This window comes from Tachyglossus aculeatus, chromosome 6 (assembly GCF_015852505.1).
Source record: "Tachyglossus aculeatus isolate mTacAcu1 chromosome 6, mTacAcu1.pri, whole genome shotgun sequence".
NCBI classification, from domain to species: domain Eukaryota; kingdom Metazoa; phylum Chordata; class Mammalia; order Monotremata; family Tachyglossidae; genus Tachyglossus; species Tachyglossus aculeatus.
The window spans coordinates 11023517-11041480 of NC_052071.1; the positions used below are offsets into that span (position 1 = coordinate 11023517).

Below are 17964 nucleotides of genomic sequence, written 5' to 3' on the forward strand. Positions count from 1 at the left end.
TTCTATGTGTCAGGCACTGAACTAACAGCTGGGGTGGAAACAAGCAAATCAGGTTGGACACCATCTCTGTCCCTCATATGGCTCTCAGTCTTAATGCCCATTTTGCAGATGGGGAAACTGAGGCCCAGAGAAGTGATATGACTTGCCCAGTGACACACCGCTGACAAGTGGCAGAGCCAGAATTAGAACCCAGGTCATTCTGACTCCCAGGCCCGGGCTTTTTCCAGCAGGCCATGTCGCTTCCACTGGGGCTGTAACGGGATAACAGGTGCCAAACAGTTATAGAAAGATCACAAAGACTAGAAGTCCACATGGCCCAGCGTCATAGTTGATCAGATGAGGGATTCTAGGGACCGAGAGAGAGTTTTTTTGCCCAATAATAAATTTCTAAATATTCAGAATGAAGGCACAGAACTGAGTTTAATCTCAAAGAAGAGAAAAAGAGGAGGGGAACATTGGTGTCAAAACCAAATTGTCAGTCAATTGTATTTATTGAGCGCTTACTGTTAGCAGAGCACTGTACTAAGTGCTTGGAAAAGTACAATAGAGCAATATAACAGACACAGTTCCTGCCCACAGTGAGTTTACAGTCTAGAGATAAACTTACAGTTTACAGACTGTGTAACATGACGCCCCAAATAACATAAACCCTGTGACATTTCCACAGTGTTTCATTACTAGGAATGCTTTCTTAACTAGATACTTGAGTGGCTCCCATGCCCAACTGTTGCTGGGAAATTTTGGCCTATTTCCTCCTGGGAAACGTATTTCCCAGAGTGAATTTTTACTCTTTCCTTTCCCTATTTCCCTTCATTTCTTTAATTCTGCCTCCAGAGGAAACCTGATTCTTGACCACAGTGGTGCTCAAGGCAAGCAAAATGTATCCATTATCATCAGTGATGTTTGGTGCATGGGCATCTTCAGGGAAAGGTGATGTGGATTGAAAAACATGATTCTGATAGGTGCGTCCCATAGGCTTCTCTGTGACCAGTCAATTAATCAATGCTTGCCTAGTAATTTCCCCAGGGCGGCCTTCACGTCACAGTTCCTCAGGCTGTAGATGAGGAGGCTCAGGGTGGGGGGCTCCACGGTGTGGAGCACGGACACCAGCAGGTCCAGGGTTGGGGAAGTGTCTGGTGGCTTGAGGTGATTGAAGGTGGACGTCGTGAAAAAGGCGGTGACCAACAGAAGGTGAGGCAGGCAGATGGAGAAGGTTTTTGACCGACTATCTATCGGCAGATGGTATCCTCAGCACCGTGTAGAAGATGGAGACATATGACGCCATGATGGAGACCACACCCACAAAACCCTAGCAGTCACACCGTTGGCGAAGTGGTTCTCAGAGCAGGTGATCTTCAGCAGGGAGGGGATATCCCAGAAGAACTGGGGGATGATGTGGGACCCGCAGAAGATCAGGGTCAGGTTGAAGCCAAAAACAAGACGCCAAGACTCCCGGTGAACCAGGAAGCGGCCACCACCTTCACGCAGATATTTGGGTTCATGACACCTTTGTAGCAAAGAGGATGGCAGATCGCGATGTAGTGGTCATAGGACATCACTGTGAGGATGCATTCATTCATTCATTCAATCGTATTTATTGAGCGCTTACTGTGTGCAGAGCACTGTACTAAGCGCTTGGGAAGTACAAGTTGGCAACATACAGAGACGGTCCCTACCCAACAGTGGGCTCACAGTCTAGAAGGGGGAACATCTCTGAGGTGGCGAATAGAATCACCAGCAAGAGCTGAGCGATACAGGCCAGAAAGGAAATGGAGCTGCAGTAGGTCAGGGCGTTGAAGATGTATTTGGGGACAGTGACGGAGATGAAGGAGAGGTCGAGGACGGACAAGTTCCTCAGGAAGAAGTACATGGGTATGTGGAGGCGTTGACCAAGGGCGGTGACGGCAACGATGAGGAGATTCCCCATTAGGGCCGCCAGGTAGACCAGGAGGAACAGCACAGCGTGGACCAGTTGCAGCTCCCGGACCTCCTAGAATCCCAGCAAGAGGAATCCCATCATCATGGAGATGTTGTATATTTCCTGCAAGATATCCATGGGCATCAGGTGATAGAACCTGATTTCAGACAGGGATTAAAGACATTCAGGGAGAAACTAACATGGAAAGATAATGCCCTTGTCCTGGGATCAATTTCAATCAATCCATTAATCAATCAGTTGTATTTATTGAGCGCTTACTGTATGCAAAGCACTAAGCACTTGGGAGAGTCCACTACAGCAGAGTTGGTAGACATGTTCCCTGCCATCAGCGAACTTGAAGTCTAGCAGGGGAACCTCTCCTGGTCATCTCACCCTGCCTCCTGTCTTAATTCAGGACAAAACGGAAACCTTCCACTTTGTTGATATCTATTTTATTCTGAAACATCAGCAGAGATTGTGTCCAGTGTTCCACACAAGGTAAGTGCTCAACACGTTGATTTGGGCTATGAAACTCTAGAATGCAGGGGTTGTGTAATCACAAAACTATGTGTTTAAGGAAGGCTGGTGCTGAACAATTCACTTTGTCAGACACTACACACATGCACAAGAGCCATTTCTTCATACAACACAACACACTGTGTCCAAACAGGCTCGTAGTGTAGAATTGAAGTTTGCAAATTCTCAAATGGATTCCTAGCCAAGACACATTCCAGCAAAAACAAGAATTATGGCAAATTTGAGTATATCAAAAAGTTCTTACTCTCAGGATTTTTTATGCTATTTGTTAAGCGCTTACTATGTGCCGGGCACTGTACTAAGCACTGAGGGAGATACAAGCAAATAAGATTGGTCACAGTCACTGTCCGACACCAGGCTCACAGTCTTAATCCCCATTTTACGATTGAGGTAACTGAGGTACAAAGAAGTGAAGTGACTTGACCAATGTCACACACCAGTCAAGTGGCAGAACTGGGATTAAAATCCGGGCCCATGCTCTTCCACTATGCGACACAGCTTCTAATTTAGAGAAATTTTGACTCTGACCCTGGTCATCCTTATTCCCTATTGAAATTTTCCTCGCCTTTCCCCTGCTCCTCTCCGGAGTCACTGGGCCTATCCTAGGCTGGGGAGCGTCGACCTCTGCTGATAGAGATCCTTACTCCGTCTCATTAGTCGTGGACATGGGTGGCGGTGACAGGAAGGTCTGAGTTAGGGGTGAGGGCTGTCAGGATCCTCTCTCCCCTTCTCGGTTCTCCGGATGGCTGTACCGTCCCCTTAGACTACGGATGGGTTATTTCTGGGGGATCCCCTTTAGGAGGATGATTCCGGGGCTTCGCTGAGACAGCTGACTGTCCGGGAATCTCGGAAGGCCGGGATCGTGGGTTCCTTGTGGTCCCGGCCCCCACAACCTAAATGACTGCCCATTCCCATGTGGTTCCCACTCTGGAACTCCTTTTAACAACATCAACAGACTAATCATCATTCCCTTTCTGTGATTCATTCATTCATTCATTCAATCGTATTTATTGAACCCTTACTGTGTGCAGAGCATCATCATCATCATCAATCGTATTTATTGAGCGCTTACTGTGTGCAGAGCACTGTACTAAGCGCTTGGGAAGTACAAGTTGGCAACATATAGAGACAGTCCCTACCCAACAGTGGGCTCACAGTCTAAAAGGGGGAGACAGAGAACAAAACCAAACATACTAACAAAATAAAATAAATAGAATAGATATGTACAAGCAAAATAAATAAATAAATAGAGTAATAAATATGTACAAACATATATACATATGTACAGGTGCTGTGGGGAAGGGAAGGAGGCAAGATGGGGGGGTGAAGAGGGGGACGAGGGGGAGAGGAAGGAAGGGGCTCAGTCTGGGAAGGCCTCCTGGAGGAGGTGAGCTCTCAGTAGGGCCTTGAAGGGAGGAAGAGAGCTAGCTTGGTGGATGGGCAGAGGGAGGGCATTCCAGGCGCTGGGGATGACGTGGGCCGGGGGTCGATGGCGGGACAGGCGAGAACGAGGTATGGTGAGGAGATTAGCAGCAGAGGAGTGGAAGGTGCGGGGTGGGTTGTAGAAGGAGAGGAGGGAGGTGAGGTAGGAGGGGGCGAGGTGATGGAGAGCCTTGAAGCCCAGGGTGAGGAGTTTCTGCCTGATGCGCAGATTGATTGGTAGCCACTGGAGATTTTTGAGGAGGGGAGTAACATGCCCAGAGTGTTTCTGGACAAAGACAATCCGGGCAGCAGCATGAAGTATGGATTGAAGTGGGGAGAGACACGAGGATGGGAGATCAGAGAGAAGGCTGATGCGGTAGTCCAGACGGGATAGGATGAGAGCTTGAATGAGCAGGGTAACGGTATGGATGGAGAGGAAAGGGCGGATCTTGGCAATGTTGCGGAGCTGAGACCAGCAGGTTTGGGTGACGGCTTGGATGTGAGGGGTGAATGAGAGAGCGGAGTCGAGGATGACACCAAGGTTGCGGGCTTGTGAGACGGGAAGGATGGTAGTGCCGTCAACAGAGATGGGAAAGTCAGGGAGAGGGCAGGGTTTGGGACAGAAGACAAGGAGTTCAGTCTTGGACATGTTGAGTTTTAGGTGGCGGGAAGACATCCAGATGGAGATGTCCTGAAGACAGGAGGAGATGCGAGCCTGGAGAGAGGGGGAGAGAGCAGGAGCAGAGATGTAGATCTGGGTGTCATCAGCGTAGAGATGACAGTTGAAGCCGTGGGAGCGAATGAGGTCACCAAGGGAGTGAGTGTAGATCGAGAACAGAAGGGGACCAAGCACTGAACCTTGGGGAACCCCCACAGTAAGGGGATGGGAGGGGGAGGAGGAGCCTGCAAAAGAGACTGAGAATGAACTACCGTAGAGATAAGAGGAGAACCAGGAGAGGACGGAGTCTGTGAAGCCAAGGTCAGATAGTGTATTGAGGAGAAGGGGGTGGTCCACAGTGTCGAAGGCAGCTGAGAGGTCGAGGAGGATTAGGACAGAGTATGAGCCGTTGGATTTGGCAAGCAGGAGGTCATTGGTGACCTTTGAGAGGGCAGTTTCCGTGGAATGTAAGGGACGGAAGCCAGACTGGAGGGGGTTGAGGAAAGAGTTGTTGTTGAGGAATTCGATGCAGCGCACTGTACTAAGCTCTTGGAAAGTACAATTCGGCAACAGATAGAGACAATCCCTACCCAACAATGGGCTCACAGTCTAGAAAGGGGAGACAGACAACCAAACAAAACAAGTAGACAGGCATCATTACCATCAAAATAGATAAAATTATAGATATGTATACATCATTAATAAAATAAATAGATTGATAATAGCGTTCTGGTTAAGCTCTGAGATTTAGAGCTTCATCCCATGCCAGGGCTTGGGACCATCTGAAATCTGCAGCAACCCAACTTAGACATTCCCCTCTAGACTGTAAACTCATCATGGTCAGGGAATGTGGCTACCAACCCTATTATATTGTTATATCGCACTTTCCCAAGCACTTAGTACCAAGGTCTTCACATAGTAAGCGCTCAATAAATATAATCGATTGATTGTTATGCATTATTTTCCCCTACTGAGTTTCTGTCTGCATTCTCCATTCCTCCCAAGATCACCATCTCACTGTGCTTTGTTCTCAACTCTCCCCACACAGACCCCTACCTCACCACCTTTCCCCCACTTGGTATGCCCTCTCCCTTTATATCCACCAGACCACAGGGCTTCCCATCTTCAAAACCATTTCCTGACACTCTATTAAATCCACGGTACCTTCCCTGATTATTTTTTTCATAATAGTATGTGGTAGGTGTTTACTGTTTTCCAGGAAACGTTCTGAGCACTGAAGTACATACTAGCTAGTCAGGTTGGACACAGTCCCTGTCCCTCATAGGACTTCCAGTCTTATTCCCCATTTTCCAGATGAGGTAGTTGAGGCAAGAAGTGAAATAACTTTCCCAAGGTCACATGGCAGATACGTGGTGGGGGTAGAATCAGAACCCAGGTCCTCTGACTCCCAGGACCATACTCTATCAACTGGGCTATGCTGCTTCCCTGTGCTTCCCTGTCTCAGGGTGCTTAATTGTCTCGGTCTGGGCCTGAGTAAAAAGCTCCCCTCCCCATTAATAGTAATAATAATAGCAATAATTATGGTAACTGATGAGCGTTTATTATGTGCCAGGCACTGTACTAAGCGCTGGAGTGAATACAAGCAAATTGGGTCAAACAAGTCCCTGTCCCACATGGGGCTCACAGTCTTAATCTCCATTTTACAGGGGAGGTAACTGAGGCCCAGAGAAGTGAAGTGACTTGCCCAAGGTTACACAACAGACAGGTGGTGGATCCGGGATTAGAACCCAGGTCCTTCCGTACTCTATCCACTAGGCCACACTGCTTCACTTGGCTTGCTGCTGCTGGGATCAAGATATCTGGTTTTTTACCTGAGCAGGACATAATTGGAATGGAGGACAGACAGCTTCCCTGGGAATCTAAGGAACCAGGTGATTCCTTTTTTCAGATTGTACATATCCTCCGGTCGCTCTGAATAATCAGAAACGGGCAGACAACCGGAAAGGTGAATCCCAACACCATTTGGCAGTTCACCAGCAGAGGAGATTTTTCTTTCATGTTGAGTATAACACCCAGCATGATGGACGGTCACACAGAAAAGAGGCCATAAAGAGCAACCAGGGCCACCACCCTCTTGGCCGCCCTGACCTCGGGCATCGTCTTGGGGGAGCATCCGGGGCCATGGACGTGCCGGACCTGCTGGTGGTGTCTGTATAGGACAAACACCAAGTAGCGGTTGGCCGCGCTCCTGAGCCCCACGTAGAACAAGTCGTGGAGGGAGAACATGATGGTGATCAGCAGGGTTGTTTCCATGCCGACTCTGACTTTTATGCAATATTTGAGGTCAAGCACTAGTTTAACACTGCTGCTGTTCCTGGGGCCTGTCACGTGCATTGACACACTGAAATCTACAAGCATACTGAGGTCCCAAGACAAGAGGCGGGAGAGGACGACGCCCCTGGGTAACCAGACTTTGATCTGGGCCAACTGGGAGGGTCCCGGTGTTGATGGTGATGGCCTGGAAGATGCTCAGGAGGCAGGTGATGCAGATGGCCAGCCCCCGGCCCACTCGAGAACCGTACATGAGGAATTTACATCCGACGTCACTCACGAAGTTTCTCCATACCCAGGCTGAGAAGGCCTCCGGGATTCCAAGGGTGAGAAGAATCATGGTGTTGGCCAAAGTCAGGTGGCTGAAAATCAGATCCAAGGAGCTGAAGTTCTGGCTGATGGACACCGTATGGATATAAAGCACCAGGAGGAGTACATTCACTAAGATTCCGATGGTGATCTGAAACAGCATCACAGTCCCGAAGGACATGGAAATGCCATCCAATTTCTTTCATTTTTCCTCAAAACCGGAAGAGGCCTCCTGAAAGAAATTTGGGATGAAGGAGAGAGGAAGATGAGACAGGAAATGTACAGCTGAATCTGCTCTGTAATTCATTTATTTATATTAATGTCTGTCTCCCCCTGTAGACTGTGAGATTGTAGTAAGCAGAGGGTGTGTTTATCAACTCAGTTGTCGTTTACTCTCCCAAGTGCTTAGTACAGTGCTCTGCACACAGTAAGTGCTCAATAAATACAACTGATGGATTGATTGATTGACTGTGGTGCGATCACGCTGTGCTCTGCCCCTTGGAAGATGTGGAGGATGAAGATGACCACTGGGTAGTGGCATTGTATCTGCCACAACTCCTTGACTGTGTTCAATCCCTCCAGCTAATGTCTGGACCGTCATTTGATGACTGTGGTATTTTTCAGCACTTACCATAAGCCAAGCACTGCTCTAAGCGCTGGGGTAGATCCATATTAATCGGGGGGGGGGGGAAGGGAGGGCACGGTCTCTGTCCCAGATGGAGCTCACAGTCTAAGTCAGAGAGAAGATAGGCATTCAATCCCCATTTTGCTGTTGAGGATACTGAGGCACAGAGAAGTTAGGTGACCTGTCCAAGTTCAATTTTTCATTTCAGGAGGTGACAAACCATCACTCTACCCCATCCTTCAAAGCCTTATTAAAGGCACATCTCCTCCAAGAGGAATGCCATGACTAAGCCCTCATTTCCTCTTCTCTCACTCCCTTCTGCCTTTCCCTGACTTGCGCCCTTAATTAATGCCCCCTTCCAGCCCCACATCATTTGTGTCCATATATGTCATTTATTTATTTACGTTAATGTCTGTCTCCTCCTCCCCTAGACTGTAAGCTTGTTGTGGGCATGGAATGTGTCAGCTATACTGTTGTGTCATTCTCTCTCAAGCACTTAGAGGAGATGTTTGAGGAGGGGAATGACGTTTCTGTAGAAAGATAATCCAGACAGCAGAGTGAAGTATAGACTCTATCTGTTATTTACCTTTGTTACTCAGCTCCTCGCTGCCTTCCCCCCACCCACCAGCATGGTCACCAGGGCTGAAGTGGAGATCAGAAACGGGGGCACAGGATAATGTGGGCAGGAGTGGCAGGGGACACCTCTCTCTGTACCAATCCTCCCAGCCAATCACCACCTTGCTAAAATCAGCCAATCACCATCTTGCTGACATCTGGGAGACTTTCTGAAGTCACTCTGCCGCTTCTCGGCTGAGCGACCTTAGACAAGTCATTTCACCTCCCTGTACCTCCAGTTCTCTCATTTGCAAAATGGAGTTTTAAAACCTGTTCTCCCTCCTACTTAAACTATGAGCCTCATGTGGGACCATAGCACTTGGTACAGTGCTTGGCACATAGCAAGAGCTTAATAAATACCACAATCAGTATTATCTGGAGAGCAACATTTTCCCTTTCAGATATCAAGATGTAAACAATGTCTTTTCTGAAACCTCAGAGGGGTCCCTTCTTCTAGGATCCTTGAAGTCCCGGGAGAAGGGAGAGGGTGACCCATTACAGTTGTCAGTTGCTATATTGGACTCTCCCAAACGTTTACTACAGTTCCCTGCACACAGTCAGCGCTCAACAAATGCGAACGAAGCTACAAAAAGCCACGAGAAGCTACTGACAGAGAGACGGCTTTATCCTATTCACCCATCTCCGCTCAGCTGAGGCAGCCAGTTTTCACTGCTCTATGCCCTCGGGAACTGATTAGTGACTCTGTGTGTTTGGGGGGGGGGGTGGCGTGCATGTTGTGTGTGAGCATAATTAATGCACCCTGTCAGTTGTACCCACTCTCCCTTCCCTGATGACACCTAAGCCCAGGACAAAATGAACCCAGAGTCCTCCCTGCCATTATCCACTCATCATCAACCCATCAGACATAATAACTGTGGTATTTGTTAACCACTTACTATGTGCCAGGCACAGTACTAAGCACTGAGGTAGTTACACACTAAACAGATTGGATACAATCCACATCCCACATGGGGCTCACAGTCTTAATCCCCATTTTACAGATGAGGTAATAGAAGCACAGAGAAGGGAAGTGACTTGCGTGAGGCCATGCAGCAGACAAGTAGAGGAGCTGGGATTAGACCTAAGGTCCTTCTGACTCCCAGGCCTGGGCTTTATCCACTAGACCACACTGTTTTTCTAAAAGATGCCTTTTGCAAGACATGACAACATCAGAAGAGCAGCCTGCAGGTTTCAGAAATGTCACAAGTCTTACCAAGTGTGGCATTTGTTAAATTCTTACTAGGTGTCAGTCACTGTACTAAGCACTGAGGTAGAAACAAGCTGGTTGGACAGAGTTCACATTCCATATGGGTCTCATGTGGGATTCTACAGATGAGGTAAATGGAGGCCCAGAGAAGTAAAGCCGCTAGCCTAAGGTCACAGAGCAGCCAAGTGGCAGAGCTGGGATTAGAATTCATGTATTTCTGAGTCGCAGGTGTGGGCTCTAATTACTAGGCAACATTGCTCCCTCCCTGTTTTGAGCGAACCTGTGGCCTGAAACAGAAAAGTAGCCCAGTTGGCCCAGGGCCGGAGATTTGCAGAGTCTTAATGAGGCTTCCTGGGGCAGGCTCAGGACTGGCCCTATTTGTGGGACTCTCCCAAGGGCCCCCCACCCCCGTGGCTGTTCGGTGGACAAGACAGTTCCAGTCAGAGAACAGTACTGCCCATGGGGGAGAGTCCGCGGGGGCTAAAATCAGAGAGCCAGGATTGATGGACCTAAGACCAACCGATTGGTGAGGAAAAAGAGAAAGCAGTAGAGACCAGAGGACTCCAAACTACAACAAGTATGTGAGGTTAACCATCATCAATGATATTTCTTGGTCGCCTAGTGTGTGCAGAGTACTGTACTAAGGGCTTGGGAGAATACAATGGAACAGAGTTGGTAGACACATTCCCTGCCCTCAACGAGATTACAATCTAGAGGGAGAGAGGTTGGTGACTTAGTGATGATATGTATTGTATTGGGTGTTATTCAAGCAGGCTGACCTAATGGAAAGAGCCCAGGCTTGGAAGTTGGGAGACTTGGATTCTAATCCCTCCTCCACCACTTTTGAGCTGTGGAACCTTGGACAAGTCACGTCATTTCACTTCTCTGTGTCTCGGTTCCCTCTTCTGTAAAAGAGGTTTGGGGTTGATATGAAGGAATGTGGGAGTTAATAAGAGGTAGCTTGTTAGAAGAGGTGAGATTTTAGGGAGACTGAAGTCTGGTGAATTTTTGAGGACGGGATTTTCAAATTAAGGACACTGTGAGGCTGGGGGTGCAGGAGAGAGGATTAAAAGTGAAGTACAATTAGGCAGTTAGCTTGCATGGAACAAAGAGGGAGAAGAGAAATGATATGTACTAGTAATTGTGGTATTTTATTAAGTGGTTACTTACACACTATATATACTTATACTGTATATAAGATGTTCAGGTCAGACAGACTCCATACCAGATGGAGCTCACAGCCCAAAAGGGAGGGAGAACAGGTATTGATCGCCATATTAAAGATGAGGAAACTGAGGTACGGAGAAGCTAAATGAGTTGCTCAAAGTCACACAGCAAACAGGAGGCAGAGCCTGGATTGGAACCTAGGTTCTCTGACTCCCAGGACCTGACCATTCTTATTGGGTTGGACACTTCAAGTAAATGATCTATAAAACAATGGAGAAGGATGAGGACAGAGGCAATTCATTCAATCGTATTTACTGAGCACTTACCCTGTGCAAAGCACTGTACTAAGCGCTTGGGAGAGTACACTAAAACAAGAAAAGACACATTCCCTGTCCATAACAAACTTACATTCTTGAGGCAATGTGGTGGAGTGCTGATACAATACTGTAGTGGCTGTATAATGAGAGATTGGATTAGGGTGGTAATTCTTTGGGTGAGGAGAGATTCTGGGAAACGTTGAAGATGAAGAATAGGCAAGATTTATCAGGAAATTGTCTGTCAATTTCCATCCTGAATGAAGAGTAGAGAAGAACCCCAGGTTTTGGGGACAGAGAAAATCGGTGTCATTTTCAGAGATGGGAAAGTGAGATATGGAGAAGGATTAGGGTGGAAGATGAGTAACTTGGTTTTACACCAGCAGCAGTATGGACTAGTGGAAAGAGCCCAGGCCTGGGTGTCAGAGGACCTGGGTTCTTATCCTGGCTCTTCCAATTGCTGACTGTGTGATCTTGGGCAAGTCACTTCTCAGTGCCTTAGTTCTCCTGTTGTCCCTCTTAATTAGACTGTGGGCTCCTTCTGGGACAAGGACTGTGTCCAACCTAATCAATTTGTATCTATCCCAGCGTTTAAAAGAGCGTCTGGTGCATAGTAAATGCTTAACAAATACGTCGTCCCCTATGCAAAGCACTGTTCTAAGCGCTGGGGAGGTTACAAGGTGATCAGGTTGTCCCACGGGGCACTCACAGTCTTAGTCCCCATTTTACAGATGAGGTAACTGAGGCCCAGAGAAGTTAAGTGACTTGCCCAAAGTCACACAGCTAATGAGTAGCAGAGCCAGGATTAGAACCAAGTCCTCTGACTCCCAGGCCTGTGCTCTACCTGTGAAGCCATGAGAAGCAGCGTGGCTCAGTGGAAAGAGCACGGGCTTTGGAGTCAGAGGTCATGTTTTCAAATACTGGCTCTGTCAACTGTCAGCTGTGTGACCTTGGGCACGTCACTTAACTTTTCTGGGCCTCAGTTACCTCATCTGTCAAATGGGGATTAAGACTGTGAGCCCCCCGTGGGACTACCTGATCACCTTGTAACCTCCCCAGCGCTTAGAACAGTGCTTTGCACATAGTAAGTGCTTAATAAATGCTATTATTATTATTATTATGTTGCTTTTATGACATTGAGATCTCACTCCCACCTCATTGAACTGTTGTATTGGACTCTCCCAAGCATTTAGTACAGAGTTCTGCACATACAAAGCTCTCAATAAACACCCTTGATTGACAAACCAATTGACTGATTACACCTATAATTTCTTACTGCTACCTAGAATGTAGCAACCCCGATTCCTTGTGAATGGAAGACAGTATTAGGAAACGTGTACAGTAATTAGAGTTGACAAGATCAAGCTTGTATCCAAGTTGGTGAGAAGGTGGGGTGAGGGATGAAGTCAGTAACGTTGAGGAGTGAGAACCAGTATGGCCTCTTAGATAGATCACGGGCCTGGGAGTCAGAGGACCTGGGTTCTAATTTCAGCTCCTCCACTTGTCTGCTGTGTGACTTTGGGCAATTCACTTCGCTTTTATGTGCCTCTATTCTTCTTTTCTCCCTTCTACTTAGACGGTGAGCCCCATGCGGGATAAGTACCGTGTCCAACCTAATTCACTTATATCTACCACAGAACCTGGAAGAGTTTTCAACACACCATAAGCACTTAACAATTACCATTTATGCTCTCTGAGCAGAAAGGGGAGCCCCGGATCACAGAGACTATAACAGCCATCCAGACCCTAGGTTTTTGCCATTCCTCCTGTCAGGAACTTCATCCCCATTCAATCCACTCCCTTCTGTGTCACTCTTACACTTGGATTTGTTCCTTTTCTTCAGCCCTCTATCAGTCCCACAACACTTAAGTCCATATCCATCATTTATTTATTTATATTCACGTCTGTCTCCCCTGTAGACTGTAAGCTTATTGTGGGTAGGGGTCAGGCCTACGAACTCTGTTATATTTACTCTCCCAAGTGTGTAGTTCAGTGCTCTGAACTCAGTAAACACTCAATAAATATGATTTATTGATCGATTGATCGATAACCCCACCAGACCTCTGCTCTCCCCATCTTCAAAATTCTTCTAAAATCTCATCCCATTCCACACTGAGAAGCAGTGTTGCTTAGGGGATAGAGCACGGGCCTGGGAGTCAAAGGACATGGGTTCTAATCCCAGCTCTGCCACTTTTCTGCTGTGTGACCTTGGGCAAACCAGTTAACTTCGATATGCCTCAGTTAGCTCATCCACAAAATGGAGATTAAGACTGTGCACCCGACGTGGGACAACCTGATGACCTTGTATCTACCCCAGTGCTTAGAACAGTGCTAAGCACTTAACAAAGACCAAAACCATCACCATCATCATCATCACCTAGAACTGTTTCCCATTCATTTCTCTTCTCTCCAGATCACACCCACTAACTCCCTTTGCTTTTCTCTAGATTTCTTAAGGTCGTTATTATCAGGGAATGTGTCCGCTAATTGTCTCATTGTACTCCCTACCCAAGCCCTTAGTACACTGCTCTGCACATAATAAGCACTCAACAAATACCACTGATTGATTTTTACATGCCCTATTGTGCACTTACTTTTCCTTCTTCCTTCTGTCTAGAACTTTAGTGTCTGTTTCCCCCTTTAGACTGAGGAGAGGGTTTATATCTTGATACTCTATCATACTCTCTTAAAGATCTTAGCCTAGGACTCTGCACATCTTAGGAGCTCAATAAATAATACAGATTGCAGGATTGATTAAATTACCTCTTCAGCACTTTTGCACCCCCTCTACGGTTATGCATGTTTTTGTAGACCCAGCTAGGAGTAGGCTGAATCCTTCCAGAGGCCTGTGAGGTCTTCTTTTTAAGATATTGGTTTTAGGCTTACTTGTGCCAGCCACTGAGCTATGTGCTGGGATGGATACAAACTAATCCCAGAGTAAGCCTCCCTTTTCCTCTGCTCCTCCACCCCTCCCTAGTGTCCCGACTCACTCCCTTTGCTCTACCCCACCCACACTACAGCACTTATGTATATTTGTACATATTTATAATTCTATTTATATTAAAGATGAGTATATAACTATAATTCTATTCATTTGTATTGATGCTATTGATGCCTGTTTACTTGTTTTGATGCTTGTCTCCCTGTTTCCAGACCGCGAGTCCACTGTGGGCAGGGATCGTCTCTATTTGTTGCTGAATTGTACTTTCCAAGTGCTTAGTACAGTGTTCTGCACATAGTAAATGCTCACTAAATACGATTGGATGAATGAATGAAGAAATAATCAGGTTGGGTAGAACCCTTGTCCAAACGGGGCTCACAGTCTAAGTAAGGAAGGCATAGGATTTAATCCCCATTTTACAGATAAGGAAACTGATGCATAGGAGAAGTAAAGTGACTTGTCCAAGGTCACCCAGCTAACATATGGCTAAATGCTGGGGTAGATAAAAGGTAATCACGTTAGACACAGTCTCTGTCTGACATGGGACTCTCAGCCTCTCAGAGGGGTAATTGAGACACTGGGAAATAAAGTGACTTGCCTAAGATCACACAGCAGATGAGAGGTGAAGTCAGTTCTCTGACTTCCTCCCCGGGCTCCTTCCACTAGGCCGAGCTGCTTCTAGTCTCCAGACACTAACTGAGCTTGCCAATCTGTCACTCCCTATCTCTGTGTTGAGGGCTCTGATTCTCCATTGATTACTCTGAGTAACCGATCATACTCCCCCAATTAGGATATGAGGATATATTCTATTTTTGACATGGTATTTGTTAAGAACTTACTTCATGTCAAGTATTGTTCTAAACGCTGGGTTAGATACAAATCAATCAAGTTGCACACAATCTCTGTCTCACATGACACCAGTCTAGGTAGGAGGAGGGAGAACCGGTATAGCAACTCCATTTTACAGCTGAGGAAACTGAGGCCCAGAGAAGTGAAGTTACTTTCCCAGCAAGCATCCGGAAGAACTGGGACTCTCATGCCCAGGTTCTTTCCACTGAATCATGCTTCTCCTATTCAGAAGCATATCACTCCTCCCTGTCTCTCTCTCTGGTTTAGGTAGAAGAAGATGTTGTTATCGTGGTAGCATCACTGGCCAGGACTGTTGTTGCAGTTGGGACTGTCAGATCCTTATCTCTGCAAGGCCTCAGGAACCATGTGACCAGAGGGTTTGCGCATCCTCTTGCCCACGGGGTCCCTCCACAAGGACACAAGCTGGTCCTCTGGGGATCATCCTCGGAGCAACTACTGCTTTATCTACAGGCACAGGGCCCATCTGGAGAGCAGGTCAGCATCCATGGGAGAGTAGAGAATGGCTGAGGTCTCCTGGCTGTCCCTTTGTGGCTGACCGAACCCAGGAATCCGAGGAGAAAGAGGAGACGAGCCCAGTTCAAAGGAGGCCAGTGCCCCCCTCCAGCCCCAGCTAACCTGGTGAGAGTGAGTGGGGGAGGAGAGAGGCAGGATGGAACCAGAAGGATGAAATCAGAGATGGAGCTAATCAGGGGAGATTCTCACACTCAGTATTTATTGAGCACTTACTATGAGCAGAGCACTGTACTAGGCCCTTGAAAAGAACAATTCAGCAACAAATAGAGACAATCCCTGCCCATAAAGGGCTCACAGTCTAGAAGTGGAGAGAGACCAGTTCAGACCAAGACCGTACCCCACAGAGGGCAGGCTTGTAGGAGGGGAATGGCTTGCCAGCAGTAATAAATAATAAATAATTTCGGTACATGTTAAGCGTTTACTGTGTGTCAAGCACTGTTCTAAGCACTGGGTTAGATACAAGTTAGTCGGTTGGACACAGTCCCTGTCCATCATGGGGCTCAAACTCTTATCCCCATTTTACACATGAGGTAACCGAGGCACAGGGAAGTGCAGTGACTTGCCCAAGGTCACACAACAGGCTTGAGAGGGATCCAGGATTAGAAGCCATACTCTTCTGATTCCCAAGCACGTGCCCTATCCACCAGTGGCCCCATCACCAACACAGCTCTCCTCCCTCCATCATCCCCATCCTTGGCTATCATGGCAACCACACGCCAGGCTCAGATGCTACAACCGAGCATCAGCGTGATACTACACTCACTTTGGCTGTCAGTGGTTCCTCTATGGCAAAGACGTTTTCTGCGGGAACGTGACTGATTCTGGGAAAAAACCCAGTACCATCATCAATTCTTCTGAACAGAAGTTCTCCTATGAATTAGGAGAGTTTGCATATGCTAATGTAACTTAGAACTATGCCATTGAGAGATACTCTTGCTAGGGCTACCCATAACGGAAAGGTCTAAGTGGAAGCGTCAGACAATGTTGATTTGCCTGTGCTGGGCAGCAGCAGCATGGGAAAGAGTCAAAGGCAGATAAACAAATGATCAAAATGTGGATCAAAGACAATGGCAGAGATTCAGGTTTTCACTGTGTGGAGGGAGGCGATGGTAAACCACTTCTTTATGTTCACCAAGAAAACTCTATGGATACAAATACCAGAATGACTACTGGTAGTTTATTCACAAAGCCTTCTTGGTAAACATAAGGCAGTGGTTTACCATTGCCTTCTAACATTCAGTTAACTTGAGTCTCCACCCTGGACCCTTTCCTAAGCCGTTGCTTCCCAGCACATGTGAGTTTTGACTTGTAGCACATTGCCTGCCACTCACTAGCCATTGCCCAAGCTAGGAATGGAATGGAAAGGCCTCTGCTTGACTCTCCCTCCCATAGCTGAGATTGGTAGAGTACTGGAAACTCTCCAGGTGCGATCCTGAGAGGGGCTGAGAATACTAGTTTGAGTATAAAATCACTTCCAGACTGTAAGCTCGTAGTAGGCAGGGAACATACCTACCAATCTCATTATGGTGGATTCTCCCTAGCATTTAGTACAGTGCTGTACACATAGTAACTGCTCAATAAATACATTGATTCACTTACAACATTTCACAGCAGACAAGTTCATCTCTTTATGCTCTCTGGTGATCTCCTATCTGGAATTTATTTTAGGTTTCTGTCTCTCCAAATGATAATAATGCTTGTTTCTCTTGTTATATGCTAATTATACTCCAAGCACAGTAGTATGTACAAGGGTAGATGCACAGTAATCAGGTAGGACACAGTATTTACCCCACACTGGGCTCACCGTCTCAGCAGTGGGGAGAAATTCAGGCCTTGAATTCCCGTTTTACAGAGAAGAATTTGATGCTCAGAGAAGTTAAGTATGCTGCCCAAGGTCACACAGGAGACAAGTGGTAGAGCCAGAATTAGAACCCAGGACCTCCGACTCCAAGTACTGTGCCCTTTCCACTATAGTGTGCCACTCCAACAAGACTGTGAGCTTGGAATTCCTTGATAGCACGGATCAGGGATCATACTATTGAACTCTGTGGGTGCACAATACATACAAATTATTGATTTACTCCTACGGGAATTAATGTTGATTCCTTTATGGATGCCATCAAGGCCTGTAAATTGAAGTCTTCCCTCTTCCTGTGCATGGAGTTCACATCATCCCCCAGAAATATCCAACATCTCCACGGTGAAGGAATTCCTCCTGCTGGGATTCTCGGAGGTCCGGGAGCTGCAGCTGGTTCAGACCGGGCTGTTCCTCCTGGTCTATCTGGTGACACTGATGGGCAATCTCCTCATCGTCACCGTCACCGCCCTCGACCGGTACCTCCAGACCCCCAGGTCCTCAGGAACCTGGCCCTCATCGACCTCTGCCTCATCTCTGTCACCGCCCCCAAATCCGTCATCATCTCCTTGACTAACTGTTGATCCATCTCCTTCTTGAGCTGTGCCACTCAGCTCTTCCTGGTGACTCTGTTTGCTGCCTCAGAGTTTTTTGTACTCATGGGGATGTCTTACGACCACTACATTGCCATCTGCCTCCCCTTGCGCTATGAGGTCGTTAT

At 47.2% G+C, this 17964-nt stretch overlaps 1 non-coding gene and 1 pseudogene across 1 annotated transcript; both read right to left on the reverse strand.

Moving 5' to 3' along the window:
• Positions 1-1418: 1418 nt before the first annotated feature.
• Positions 1419-17763, reverse strand: LOC119929518 (annotated as a pseudogene).
• On the reverse strand, positions 16693-16830 carry LOC119930246. Its single transcript, XR_005451731.1, has one exon. It is a non-coding gene; the product is annotated as a small nucleolar RNA SNORA7 (small nucleolar RNA).
• Positions 17764-17964: the final 201 nt, after the last annotated feature.